Genomic DNA, 14,265 nt, shown 5'->3' on the forward strand with positions numbered 1-14,265 from the left:
CTGGCATTCCCTGTACACTGGGGCATAGAACCTTGCTGTACAAACATCCACACGTTCACAGAGCAGTTGGGCAGGGGCTGGAGAATTTGACAGTGGCCCATGTTTATTGTGAACTGTGCATATTATTACAGCTATTGAGCTGAATCATGTTTTCAAAACTGTATAATAGTATGCTTTAAGATAATAGGCTAAGAAGTAATAAACATCTTTAGACTTCCATCCCATATGGACAGTAATGATAAATCCCAACCTAGACTTCATTCATACAGCACAGGCATTAGAGATTAATGCATTAGAAGTTAGAAATTAAAATAAAAGATGAGGTGTAATCTTTAGCTTATTTTTTACTGTGGAACTGCTTTTAACATCAGTTCTTAGTAACCTAATGGTTAGCTGGAAGGAAGCATTACCATTCACAAGACACCAGCGCGTTCAGTCAGGACCATTTTACTTGTTCCAAATGGAAACCCACCCAGATGTGTTCTTTTACTTTCAACCTTTCTGAAATGAATATATATTGCAGAAACAGACTCAGGATATTTTTACACATCAAACTAATGTCTCTGTCAGGCTGCTATTGGGTTTTCATGATGTGAATAATATTTCTAAAATGGCATACTCATAAAGGATGAATAGAAAGTAAAATTAAATAGAGTGCTTGAAAGAAAACATACCAGCAAGTGCTGACTATAAGAAAAGTAACTTTTAAAAAAACTTTTGATTGATTCTTTGTGAACTTTACATTATACATCCCAGTCCCACTCATCTGTGTCTCCTCATATCTGCCTTTTGATCTTGTAGCATACCCCCTCCAAACACACACACGCACACACACACACACACACACACACACACACACACACACACACACACACGCACACACACACACACTACATTGAAAACCACCTTGTGGTGGAGGCTGTAGTATGTTACAGTGTGTCCCACAGTCTACCCCTCTGTCCACATATCTTCCCTTGCAAATGTTTGTTGCAATGAGTCATCGGTCTGGATAGAGGTCTCTGGCTTCTGTGACACCATCGATATTAGGTTGTCATTTCAACTTCTCCTGGTTATGGCATTGTTGCCTTTTGTCATGAAGATTCTGCATCTTTGGGTCAGCAAGACTGGCCTAGAAAAGTAACCTTTTAAAGTTCTGAAGTTTGGAATTTGGAATAGTTCCATGTAGCAGTGTTGGGAAAATGGCAATTAGGAACTGGCTAACCCTGTCTTTTCATCCTCTCCCCCACATATGTTTAAAAGTAGAGTGTATTCTCACCTATGGCATTCCTTATTTTGTCCCTGATCTGTCTATCTATATACCATCTGTATTTAAACAGCCTCTTCATATGAAAGAAAATAGTCTTGGTTTGGATTATTTCATATAACATAGTGATCATGCATTCCATCCATTTTCCTGTAAATGACTTACTTTCATTTTTTCTTTAGAGCTGAGTGTTACAGGCACACACCATATTATCCCCAAGCCTTAAGTGGAGGGGTGGTGTTGCATCCATTGAGGCTGTACAACTTGGAGTTTGGTTGGTTGTGGCTTTCTGTAATGGTTTCTGTCTGTTGCAAAGAGAAATTTCTTTGACAAGAGGTGAGAAATACACTTATGTGTGGGTATAAGGATAAATATTCAGGATGTAGTTAGGATTTGTACTCGTTTAGTAAGCTGGTGGTTGAGCTGGTGGTTGTAGATTCTCCTCCAAAATCCATGACTTCACTAGCCCTGGGTAGTCGGCTAGGTTTCTAATACTAAGCATGATTTCTCTCTTCATGAACGGCCCTTAAGTCCAATTAGAGAGCGGTTGGTAAGTGAGTAGTGTTCACTCCATTACTGCATCCTTAAGATTCTCGTGCTATGCTGGGCATTGCTGTGGTCCATAGGTATCCTATCTGGGTTGGTTGTTTCCAACCTCTGGAAGAGTGCTTGGTACCTTATGAAACTATGAAACTCCACTCTGTGACACTGAAATTTTGATGGGGACTGTATTGAACTGACATTGCTTTGAGGGGTATAGCAATTTTCATAATATTAATTCTGCTAACCTAGGAGCATAGGAGGTTTTTATATGATTTGGTGTCTTCTTCAATATTGTTAGTGTTTAAAACGTTCATTGTAGAGGTCATTGTAGGTTTATTCCAAGCATCTCTATTTCTTAGGAATCCAATGTTGTCTTGTGGCATTCCCAGGTAGCAAGTACTCATATGGTTCTCAAATGGTTAGGAATTGTACTGGCTTACAATGTAAACTGGTACATGTAGGCAAAATAAATATAAATAAAATTATATATATATATAATTATATATAATATATATATATATATATATGTATATTAAAACAGGAGATACAATGGGGGAAAAGATAAACTACAGGAGTGGTTTCTCTCTGTTTCCTCTCATACTAGATCCTGGCAGGTAGATGTAAGGAAGTGACTGTCAAGTGCTGTTGTTGGTTTGTTTGTTTTTCTTGTGACTTTTGGTGTTGCTGAGCTTGTATCCAAGGTATGGATGCAATTAACTTTAACACATGTAGGCTTGGTAGACTGTCTTATCATCTAGAGATTCTCCAGGGCTTCGATGCTTAGGACAGTTAATGTTCTAGTTAGGGAAGAGAATCTCTCTCTAGAGTACTGGAAGTGGGAGAGAAAACATGTACTGGGAGCCATTAAAGCTTCAGAGTTCTCAGTCTCTATGGCAACGAGCTCCAGGGCAAATAGTTGACACCACAGTTGACCCATATATGCTTTGATGTATTCAAGGCATGTTGTCTTAGAATGTTGCAGAGTGCAGTAATTTGAATATCATGTCCCCCCTAAGTCCCAGTTATTTGGATATTGTTCCCTAGTTGGTGGCTCTTTGAGGAGGAGAATGAGATGTGGCATTGTTGGAGGAAATATGTCACTATGGGCAAACTTGGAAGTTTCAATAGACTCAGGTCATTTTGAATTAGCGCTCCCTGTTTCCTGCTTGAGGCTTGAGATGTAAGATCTCAGCTCTCAGCTCCAGCCACATGCCTGTCACTGCTGCCTTTACTTCACCATTGTGGACTCTAACCCACTTGGGAATGTAAGTTCCAAAATAAACTCTTCTGTAAGTTGCCTTGGACATGATGTTTTATCACATTAGTTACAAATGTAACTAATACAAAGAGTATGTGGACTTTGGAGATGTGTGGTTCTGGTTAGGGCAATGGTAGGAGAGGACAGAAAAGAATGTAACAATCAGGGTCAGTGTGCCATTTGGAAGCAATAAAATGTACCCCTTCCCAGTCAAGATTTAGGATTCCAAGTGTGATTTACAAGCCTGTCTGCTCTCTTGCTGTGAGCCTGGCAATGATTTAGATGGAAGCCATTCCATCAGTTCCAATCAGTATAAGAAGCATGAAGCAGCCCATATATTAAACCAGCACTAAGCATTGTTATTGTCAGCCATTGTGATTTTTGACTTACTTGCCAATGCAGTATCAGGTACCTTATTCTCCCAGCTAAGTGACTTTGAAGTAGATGAGGAGGACCCAACACTTCCTAGGTGCCTTAGACTGGTGGCTAAGGATCGCAAGTTTAAGCTCATTGCAGAAGGATAGAAATTTTGCCTTGGATCTTGATTGCAAGTGCTCTTTAATGTTTATTTTGTATTAAGTACAAGCTGTTAGGAGGGAGAAATTTGGCTGTTCAACTGTCTGACCATCTCTTCCCAGTGGATGCAGTTGTATCTGCCTGTGAATGAAATCAGTGATGGTGTCTTACTGGGCAGGAGCAGAGGCCACATTGGGAATCCTTACTGCTGTTTGTGTGCTGTTGCCTGGCAAGCATGTAAACAAAGTCTGTCTACCTTCTAAAGATTTCCAGGAAAAGTAGCAGCTACATCTTTGTCCCCACTGCTTCACTGAGATGGCCAACCAATCAATAGCTGCTTTTTTGATGATACAGGGAGCTATCAGGATGAAATCCACAACCACTTTAAATGTCTCCTAGCCAGTTAGGGAGGCTTTGCTTCAACTATAGATGCGGAGGACATCTCTCTGCAGTAGATCCAGACCCTGCCTCTCAGAGGAGCTTCATTCTGGCTACACACCCGAGGAGACTTCCTTTGAGTCAGGAATCGCCCAGGTGTCATTGCGGCTGTTAAATGGCGGCTTCCATTTGGGAAGACTTTGCTTCAGCCACAGCAACTCCAGACACTCTGGGCTTCATTTCTGACAGGAGAGCATCAGGTGGCCTCGTAATACTCTATTTTCAGCCATGCTGGATGTCTCTCTTTCCATTTAACACGTGCTTTCTGGAAGGTTGACATCTAGTATAGTCAGGTCCAGTCTGCAGAGGCGATGACTGAACAAAAAGTTTGGTTGGCAGAGAAGATGCCGAGAGTGTGACTCTCTCTGTGAACCCCTGTCCTCTCATCCTGCTTTGGTTAGTTTCAGCGACCTCCTTCCTGAGTCTACCCCACTGTACTGCAACGTAGACCTTCCTATCTACCTCCAGATAATTTCATTACCATTTCTCCATCACTAGCTCCACCCTTCCCAGGTCCACCTCCCTTCCCTACCCACTCAACTTTGTGTCCTCTTTTTCTTTTCTTTAAATCTGCCAAGGAGTTTGTATTGTCCATGGCCAGCCAAGTGCAACATGAACCCACCAGGGCACCATAGCTGTAAAGAAAAGTGACTCGCCTTCTCCCACTGGCTACTGGTTGGCCATAGCTCTGTGATGGGGTTTGATCTGGCTTGAGCTTGTGCAGATCTTGTGTGTAATGTCACAACTGCTGTGAGTTCATATGTGCAGTTGCCCTGCTCTGTCCAGAAAACAGTTTCTAAGTAGTCATCCACTGCCTCTGGTTCTTTTTTATTTTTTTTAAATAAATAAATAAAATATATTTTATTTACATACAGTATAACAGTGATGTGCTTTATTTTCAAATGTTCATTGTGTTCCTAAAGTCACAGGGGGATTTTGACATTATAATTCATCACTCATTGACCACAACTGGATCTATGGCTTAACCTAGTCATGATGTGAACAACCACATGCAGCGACTGAAATGCTAGGAGAAGCTGGTTACCATGGCTACCGATAGCTTTTCTTCTGATACACCTTTCTCCAGATGCCCCAACTCATAGCCAAGTTACATTTGTCTTCTGAGTCAACTTGTGTGCAGGCAACAATACTACACGCTGTTGTGTGGACCAGCACCATAGTCTGGCTTTCCTACTTCTAGTTCTTAACAATCATTCCTCATAATGGTAAGCTCTCATTATAAGCTCTCTTCTGATGTTTATTTTCTTGAAAATAAGCCTTAGGTAATTTTAACCCTCAAGGGACAACTCTGGTATCTTGTTAATCTGGCTCCTGTGATCTTACCAGAGAGACTTTTGATACAGGTGCAAAAGAAGCAAGTCTGTGATGGGCACAAACTTAAACCTTCATGGCACACCTAAAGAGACAAAGAGATAAAGCTGTGATTGGTCCAAACATCCCTTCTCTGGTTATATCTGCAGGCTGCTCTGACTCATTTAGTGAGTTGGATTAGAGGCATTCTCCTGGGTTGTGTCTCCCACTGTTGCAAAATTAGGTTAAAAAAGGGGGGTTGTCTCATGTGGTTTTCTCTTGTTCACTTTCTTTTTTTTTTCGAGACAAGGTTTCTCTGTATAGCCCTGGCTGTCCTGGAACTCACTCTGGAGACCAGGCTGGCCTCGAACTCAGAAATCCACCTGCCTCTGCCTCCCAAGTGCTGGGATTAAAGGCTTGCGCCACCACCGCCCGGCCTCTTGTTCACTTTCAATAGTGTGGGCTGCACCAATAACATGACAAGAGATGCAGCAGAGACCTCAGAAGGTGAGGATGACAGAGGCAATGGAGGGGCAGTGGCAATAATAGTCAAGCAGTTGACAGGTAGAACTGGGATACACAGAGCCGCTAGATTGCATACAAAGAAGCAGGTGTTCAGGAGTGTCCAGGGAAAGGATAACTAGGTCTACATAGGTAGGAGGATGGACAAATGAGAGTAGAGTGATAAAACTGGAGAAGTGTAAAAATGTGATAAGGATCCAAGAAACTGTGGGCCATGCTCTCCAGAAGAGCTACAGATAATTGTCAGGGGTTTAAGGCCAAGTGTTTCAGATCCACTGGCCAAGAATTATGGGTTAATGGCAGTGTTAAGGCCAAGGAATTTGGATTCATAGGCCCATACAGGTGCTGAAGCCCTGCCTGTTGTCAAAAGCAGTGAACTATCAATACTTAGGCTTTCCTAGACGCTGCAATGCCAGCTGCAGTTAAGGGCTGAGAAGTCCCACTTGCTAGACCTATCCGTACAAGAGCCTAAAGATCCCCAAACCTAAGCACCTCCTGATGATTGTAACACTAGAGGGCGCCACCTGCCACTCAACCTTCCGACTGCTTGCTTTCAACCACCCAGAAAGACAAGAACAGGCCTGATGATCCCCTTGCCTCTCAATAGTTTCTATGACTGTAGAGAAAATGAACCCTAGCCTGATTATTGATAATAGCACTTTATTTCTGTTAGAATGGGTTAAACTAGATGCACAAAGAACAGAGATTATCAGGAGCCTCCAGCTCTGAGAACACCTGGCACCCGAATGGAAGCTGAAGAGTTTCAGAGAATAGCTGTTGCTTAAGACTGCAGAGAGCTATGATGGGGAAGGACTGGGAAAGAGACATGGAGGGTTTGCGAAGAAGCAATGATGTAGAAGGCAAGGAGGTATGTGGAGTGAAGGGCTGTGGAGAGGTGAGGTACTGATGTTTGCCTCTTAAAGATTCTGGATGGCTACTGAAACGTACTATTTATCATTTTTGATAAGCCACCAAGAGCAGCTGAGTGCTGAACTGACATCTTCCATGTTAGAACTAGGCTACTCAGAGCTGCGAGACTGGGAGCAACAAAGCTAAGGAAAATCATAGTAAGAGCTGGGGCTGCTGATTCAGAGCTGACACTAGAGCAGACACAGAGCTGGTGTCTGCTTAGGATTTCTCTTAGTCAATCAGTAATAATTTGTGTTCAGAGTATAAAGGGCCAAGCACTTAAGCCTGGGAAGCAGATATAAAAGCAGATATAAAAAGTGTCAAAGAAGAATAGGAAGATCTTGGCAACATGTGGCAAAAAAGGGCAAAGATTTAAGGGAAACTGACCAAAATGATGTTCATGGTTTTGGTTTGAGAGAGCAAACCATTTGCTAAAACCAAGGCAGTACAGTAAGTAAGCATGAATGTAGATAGCTGGGAGAGAAACCCAATTCTTCAAGGGTTAAAGACATTATAGAATGCAGCAAAGAGGCACTGGCAGCGTCCAAAGGAAAAAGATACATAATTCAGAAGAATCTTCTACTACCTAAAGGGTGGAAAAGATTCAATTGAATAATTTTCTTAGTTTATTTTAAAATTGGGCTATACATTTGAGCATTTGAATTCATTACAACAGATATAATCCAGTGTAGAAGAGAACTTTGGGTGATGAGTGAGAAGCATGTGATCCAAGGTCCACAGGAATTAAGAAGGAATGTGACTGAGAACATACACACACAGGGAATCATTTTGGGGGGAGACAAACATCCCCGTTAACACTTGAGGGAAGCAGGGGTATTGGTCAAGGACAAGGCCTTGATGGTTTCTGCTCTTTGGCTTTCCACTTAGGTAGGTAAAGCAATTTACCAAGCAGGACAGAAGGTTGGAAGGGGCAGATGGGAGCTGAGAAAAAGGGAGGTTAGGGCCATGCTCTCCAGAAGAGCTACAGATAATTGTTCAGAAGCTGCTGAACATGCAGCTGTGGCTACCTAGCCAATGAGCACAGAGCCCATTTGAAGCTGGATTCCATGAATTTGCAATCGGCCAAATGTGTTTCTGTCTCTTTATTAATGGTAATTGTTGTAAATCTCCTAATCTGACTATTTGTAAATTCAGTCATCATAGGGGTACATGGGTGACAAAAATCAGAATCGGTAGGATTTGGTACTCTGTGGTTTTAAGATGCAAAAGAATGTCTTGGAAGGTATATCCTACATGCTCATATACAGTGTTCTGGATTCTGATTTCAATGAAGTCATCTGAAACTCACATGATTCACTTTATGAATATTTAAGCATTTCTGAACCCCCCCCAGGATATGTGAACACGTGGGTATCTCTGTTTCCCATTTATTGTCTCCATTGAAAAATTTTCTTCTAACCAGGTTGATTTTGCTTCCATGAGACCATTTAAAAAGTTTATCATATTGTCCTTATTTGTCTCTATGAGGAAATTACCATCACACAATCCAAGAGATCATGAGTAATGATTACAATATAAAAAGGAAAGCAAAATAAAAATAAGTTTTTATTAAATTTTATAAAATTTTAATGCTGAGAACATGTAATATGAGGTCTATGTCCTTAGGAAATATTCAAGTGTTTAATACATCATTGTTGGCTATTGGTGTAATACTACACCTTGGAACTCTTAGTTTTATTCATACTGCCTAATTGGAACTTTGGCTGATTAATACACTTTAATACTCCTTATTTCTCAATCCTCCTTAGGTTTTGTGAACCAGGACTTCCCTATTTAATCATGGTTAAATGTTATAAATATTATGAAAGTATTTGCCATAAATATTATTTTAATTTCATTGCAGAACCATAAAATATTTGTCTTTCTGTGACTGGTTTATTTCCTGTATTCTTTGTCTTTCAGGCTAGAATTTTATTCATCTTCTGTGAGACACACACCTTGTCCTTATTCTTCCCTGATGATGTAAAAAACAGTTTTATTACTGTTTTGATAATCTGTCTTTTGTTACAAAAATTTTCTGCCAAGGACCTTTGAAGGCTAGAAGAAAATTATTTTTTTTTTGTCATAGTAATGAATGCATTTGTTTGCTTTTTATTTCATTTTCTAGCCTGATTGCAGGCCCCTCCCTCCTGTCCTCCCAGTCCCACCTCTCCCAAACCTCTCCCCCGCCCTCTCATCCTCTTATCCTCAGAGAAGGAGCCCCTCCCACCCAGGAACACCAAGTCACAGCTGGAGTAGGCACATCTTTCCCCACTGTGACCAGGCAAGGTAGTCCAGTTATTACGTCCCTGGTTCTTAAGATTCATCTGTGTGCCACATATTGTAAATTTTCCTACTTTTCAAAGCTGAAGAGCATCCTATTGTAAGCATGCACTATATGTTTTCGTCTTCTAGCTCATGATGAATGATACAAATAATTCACAGCTAAGTGTTTAATAATAAGCTATAAATAATTACTATACAGGATGATTATCAATATTTGAAAATAAAAATGCAACAATTATTATTTATTAAAATCTAATAGTGAGAAATTCTCACATTCAAATTCATTTCTGCCTATCCCATCTGACAACTTTCCTGTGGTCTTTATTCTATTCCACTCAGAGGTACACATTTTTTACATTATTCATGAGCACAATCTAGTACCAATTTGGCTTCTTTGATTTTTTTTTCCTTTGGAATATGTCCCTTTGTTTATTTTAAGAGATTTCTCTAAAGCTCACTCTTAAGGTCATAGATTGCTCAATGCTATTAAATGTCTCTTAGTATTCAAGCCCATAAAACAAAGCAAAACAAAACAGAACAAAAGCCTTCCAGGAAATGTAAGCTAGGTGATCATTTTGGAAACACATTTTCATACAGTCAGGGAGGATCTTGTGATTACAATGGTCTCACACTTGCTCTGTTATTCCTGTATAAAATTCTACTAATTATTGAACAGAGGCCTATGTTTTCCTTAACTGGAAACTTGTAGAAGTTCCACTGTGTGACATTTTTCACAAAAGAAGAGAAAATACACTTCTTCAGGGATTACATTCCTAAATTAAAAGCCCAAATGAAACTCATACTCATGTTCCTGTGAATGTGCTATAGAATTAAACTATACATATAATATATAACTCTCCTAATACAGACACACTTAGCAGCAAAAAGCTTCATGATCCACTGCTGCAGTTTGTAGCAAATGATTCTCACAAATAGAATCCTAAGGAAGAAAGTAAAGCATATAGTTTTATATTGCATCCAAATGATGCTGATGAGAAAAACTACCTTATAAAGCAACAATGATTTGGGAAGTTACTACAGATGGACATGACAGAGTTTTCTAAGACTTGGTTTATGTTAATTCTTGATCCAGGTAAGGGTTAAAAGTATGTAAATTTGTTAGACTCAACAGGCGTGTTTTATGGTCTTATTTTGGTTTATCTTACAGTGAGTCTAATACTGATTGTAAACTGGACATCCCTGGGAAGAGGGAACCTCAGGGGAGGAATTGGCCCCATCAGATTGGCCTGTAGGCACATCTCTGGGATGTTTTCTTGACTAGTCTACTGTGGGTGGTATCATGCTTAGGAAATTGGGCCTGGGCCTTATAAGAAATCTGCTTTTGAGCCTGGAAGCAGGTTAGTAAGCAGAATTCTTCTGCTTGAAGTTTTCTACGTCAAGCTCCTGCCTTGAGATATCTGGCCTTGGCTTCCCTTGATGGTACATTCTACTAACCTCTAAAGTAAAATAATCCTTTTCCTTCACAGGTTGCTTTTGGGGATGGTATTCATCACTGAAGTAGAAAGCAAACTAGGACACTTAGAAATGTGCAGTGTGGTGTTGTTTCCAAGAGAAAAAGAGAGGATCTGTTGGGAGAAGACTAGGCAGCCTCATAAGTAGGCCCTGGGTAAATAACTGCACTGTTGATTGCTCATCCTGTCCAAGCCCTGGGTAAATAACTGCACTGTTGATTGCTCATCCTGTCCAAGGTTGTCTGGAGGTCTGTTTTCTCCCAAATTTTCTCTCTTCTGTATCTATCTGATAAACCAATCACTTGCTATTTGGGAAATAGAATATATATTACAATAGAAACATGTCCAGGACACACTGTAAAAGAAATACACTAGTAAGGAATACACACACACACACACACACACACACACACACACACCCACCCACCCACCCATGGGTACCAAGGTGTAGAATAAGGTTACCCACCTTAATGGAGTCTGGAATATGGAAATACAAAGGCAGCCTGAATAGCTTGCCATCATTTTTAACTTTAGTTTTATGTGCTGTGTTTGATTCTTAATATTTATTTTTATAATATGCATCTCCTTATAAAATATGGCTTCAAAGACATTATACTTCTTGAGCTGGAAGGCATGCAGACATGGATGTGTTCAGACTCAGATTTAATTACAACATTTAAGAAGAGGACTCTGAAAGCTCAGCTTGTTTCTAATTTCCATTGCTGAATCAGTGACAGTGGCTGGAAGAGGGTCAGACAGCAGAGACACCTTTATAACGAGCTCATTCTGTGTCATTCTAAAAGCTTTTCCTAATGCTTAATGAAGGCACGCTTGCACACATTCATGGTCTGGGCTTTTATCTTAGTCCAATGGCCAATGGTTTACAGTGCAAAGAAACCTTGGCTAAATAGTCATTGAAAGATAAAAGTAAACAAACAAAATTATAAAGGATAATGATCTCACAAAACTTTCACGTATAAGATGCTTGACATTTTAAATAAATGAATAAAAGGTTAAATTACAAAAACCGGTTCCGTGACATTTAATTATCTGTTTTGGAGGAAAGTTAGACTTTCTAGTACACATCTGTGACAGTACACCCAGGAGCCAAAACAGAATGCAATAGGCTGGGTGACTTTTGAGCAATGGAAATCCATTTCCCATCATTCTGCATGCTGGGCATCTCAGGACTGAGGTGCAAACAAAATTGCGGAACTCCTGAATTGCAGACTGCTTCGTCCAGCTAGGTTTGTTCGTGGCAGAAGGGCCAGGGAAGATCTTTAGCAACACCTTTAAAAATACCATCAATCCGTAGAGCATTTTCAAAGGTCTTTAGTGTTAGCTATGCCCACCCCAGCCCTACGCCACCACTCTCCCCTACACCGCTCTCCCATCCTCTACCACATTTAACCTTACTTTTTTCCATTTCTCTCTTGTCTTCCCACCACATGTGTTCTATCGTCCTTCCCTTGAAATCCCACCAGCCCACACGCTGTACTACTTTTCCTGCTTTCTGTGCTCACTCTGACGCAGACGCAAAGATTTAAAGCGGCTGTCCACACACGTGAGAACACAAAGCGTTTGTCTTCCTGCGCCTAGTCACCTGACTCAGAATAATGGTTTGCAGTTCCATCCATTTACTTTCAAATTTCACAATTTAATTTTTCTCTCCTGCTGAATCGAATCCTGCTGTGTATAAGTAGCAGTTTTTTATTCATCAATCAATAGGCATTTAAGCTGTTTCCATGCTCTGGCCATGGTGAATAGCATAGCAACTAACAGGAATGAAGTATTTCTGGAGTAGGGTGTAGAGCCCTTTGAATATATCTCTGTCTCTATCTCTATCTCTATCTCTATCTCTATCTCTCTCTCTCTCTCTCTCTCTCTCTATCTCTCTATCTCTCTATCTCATCTCTATCTCTATTTCTATATCATCTATATCTACATCTCTATATCTATATCTATATTTAATCTAGATCTGTCTATCTATCTATCTATCTATCTATCTATCTATCTATCTATCTATCTATCTATCTATCTATCTCAAGGAGTGCAATAGCTGGGTCATATAGTTCTGTTTTTTTTAAGGAAACCTCACAATGATTTCCAGAGTGGCTGCTCCAGTTTATACTTTCACAACTAGTGAATGAGTATCTCTCTTCCTCCACATGTACTTCAAGAATTGTAATTTGCTTTCTTGATCTTAGCCACCGAGGCTGGGGTAAACTGGAAGGCAAAGTATCTTCAATGTGCATTTTGCTGATGGCTATGGATGTCGAACATTTAGAAAGCTATTTCTCATTCAATTCTGAGAATTTTCTGTTTAGTTGTGTATACTAATTTTAGTTGAGTTACTTTCTTGGTGTTTAAAATTTTCTGTATCCTGGATTTCTTGGTATATTCTAGACAGTTACACTCTGCCAAGGAGAAAGCTGTAAAGAAAATTCCCAATTCTGTAGGCTTCCTCCTCATCCAAATGATGGTGTCCTTTGCTTGCTGCACATGAATATTTTAGTTTTGTGAGATATCATTTGTCAGCCATTGCTCTTTAGTGCGTGTCCTACTGGGGTCCCACTCAGAAAGTCCTTTCTTGTGCCTATAAATGCAGTGAGATGTATTTACCATATGCAAGAGAGGTATTGAACCCAGGAACTCACAGCAGTTTGGAGTGCATGTATCAGCTACATATCAGAACAAGCCAGCCAAAATCTCAGCATGAATCTGAGAGAAACTCCCAAAGTCCCACTCCTTGGTGATGAGCTAATGGTAAGTGATGGTTGTGAAGGCAAAACTCTTTCTTTTCAGTGATGTTCCCCCTGAGAGCTTACTCATGCTACAGTAGATGGGCCTGTACTCATGCACCTACTAGCAGAATTAAGTGGATTTAATGGGTTTAAAAAAAAGTTACACAAAGTTGAGAGGGAAAGTTTGGTGGGGCATAAGAAAGGAACTGGAGGGAAAGGAATGCAGATGGAGTTCAAATTACTTTATATACATGTATGCAATTAGCAGATAATTTAAAAATATCTTAGATAAATGAACAACAAACAAAAAAACATCCAGCAACCAAAAAAAGTTCAGTAATCTCCTTTTTGAGGCCGCTGCCTTCATGATACCATTATTTCTAAAACATAATACCTCTTTATACTACTATATCAGGGGTTATAGTTTAAGTATATAAATTTTGTTTTAGATGGGATGGCATGTACATCCAGATGATAGCCACACCAGTCAGCAAGAAAAAAAAATGTGATGACTAGATAGTTATACAAAAAGTAAAAGAAACAAGTAAGCACAATTTTAATATCAGAAACATCAAAAACCATGTGGAAATTAAACACATAAAACACTTAAAGGAAATGCCCAAAAGTTTGACTATATCAGAATTTAAAACGATTTTAATTACAGACATTGTATAAATTTAAAGTATTTTTCTTATGTTTTTTTTTCTCATGAAGGTACAAAGGTAATGTTGGTTAGTTTGGATGCTGTTTGTTCCCTTAGACAGGGATAGAAGCTATGATACTTGGCTGTGGTGCGGCACAGTACTTGCTAGCCTACGTTCCTAGCCAGCTAGTGGCTAGCTAGCCACTATAAGGGCAGACAGCTGAGGACCTATACAGTGCTGTATTGGTAAGTGCTGCTGTTTGCTATGTTATGTGCATTAAATGGATTCTGACTTACGGTATGTTCAGCTCTCAGTGGGTTTAGCAGGATGTGGATCTGTCCCAAGGAGAAATACAGTA

This window comes from Mastomys coucha, unplaced genomic scaffold (genome assembly GCF_008632895.1).
Source record: "Mastomys coucha isolate ucsf_1 unplaced genomic scaffold, UCSF_Mcou_1 pScaffold12, whole genome shotgun sequence".
NCBI classification, from domain to species: domain Eukaryota; kingdom Metazoa; phylum Chordata; class Mammalia; order Rodentia; family Muridae; genus Mastomys; species Mastomys coucha.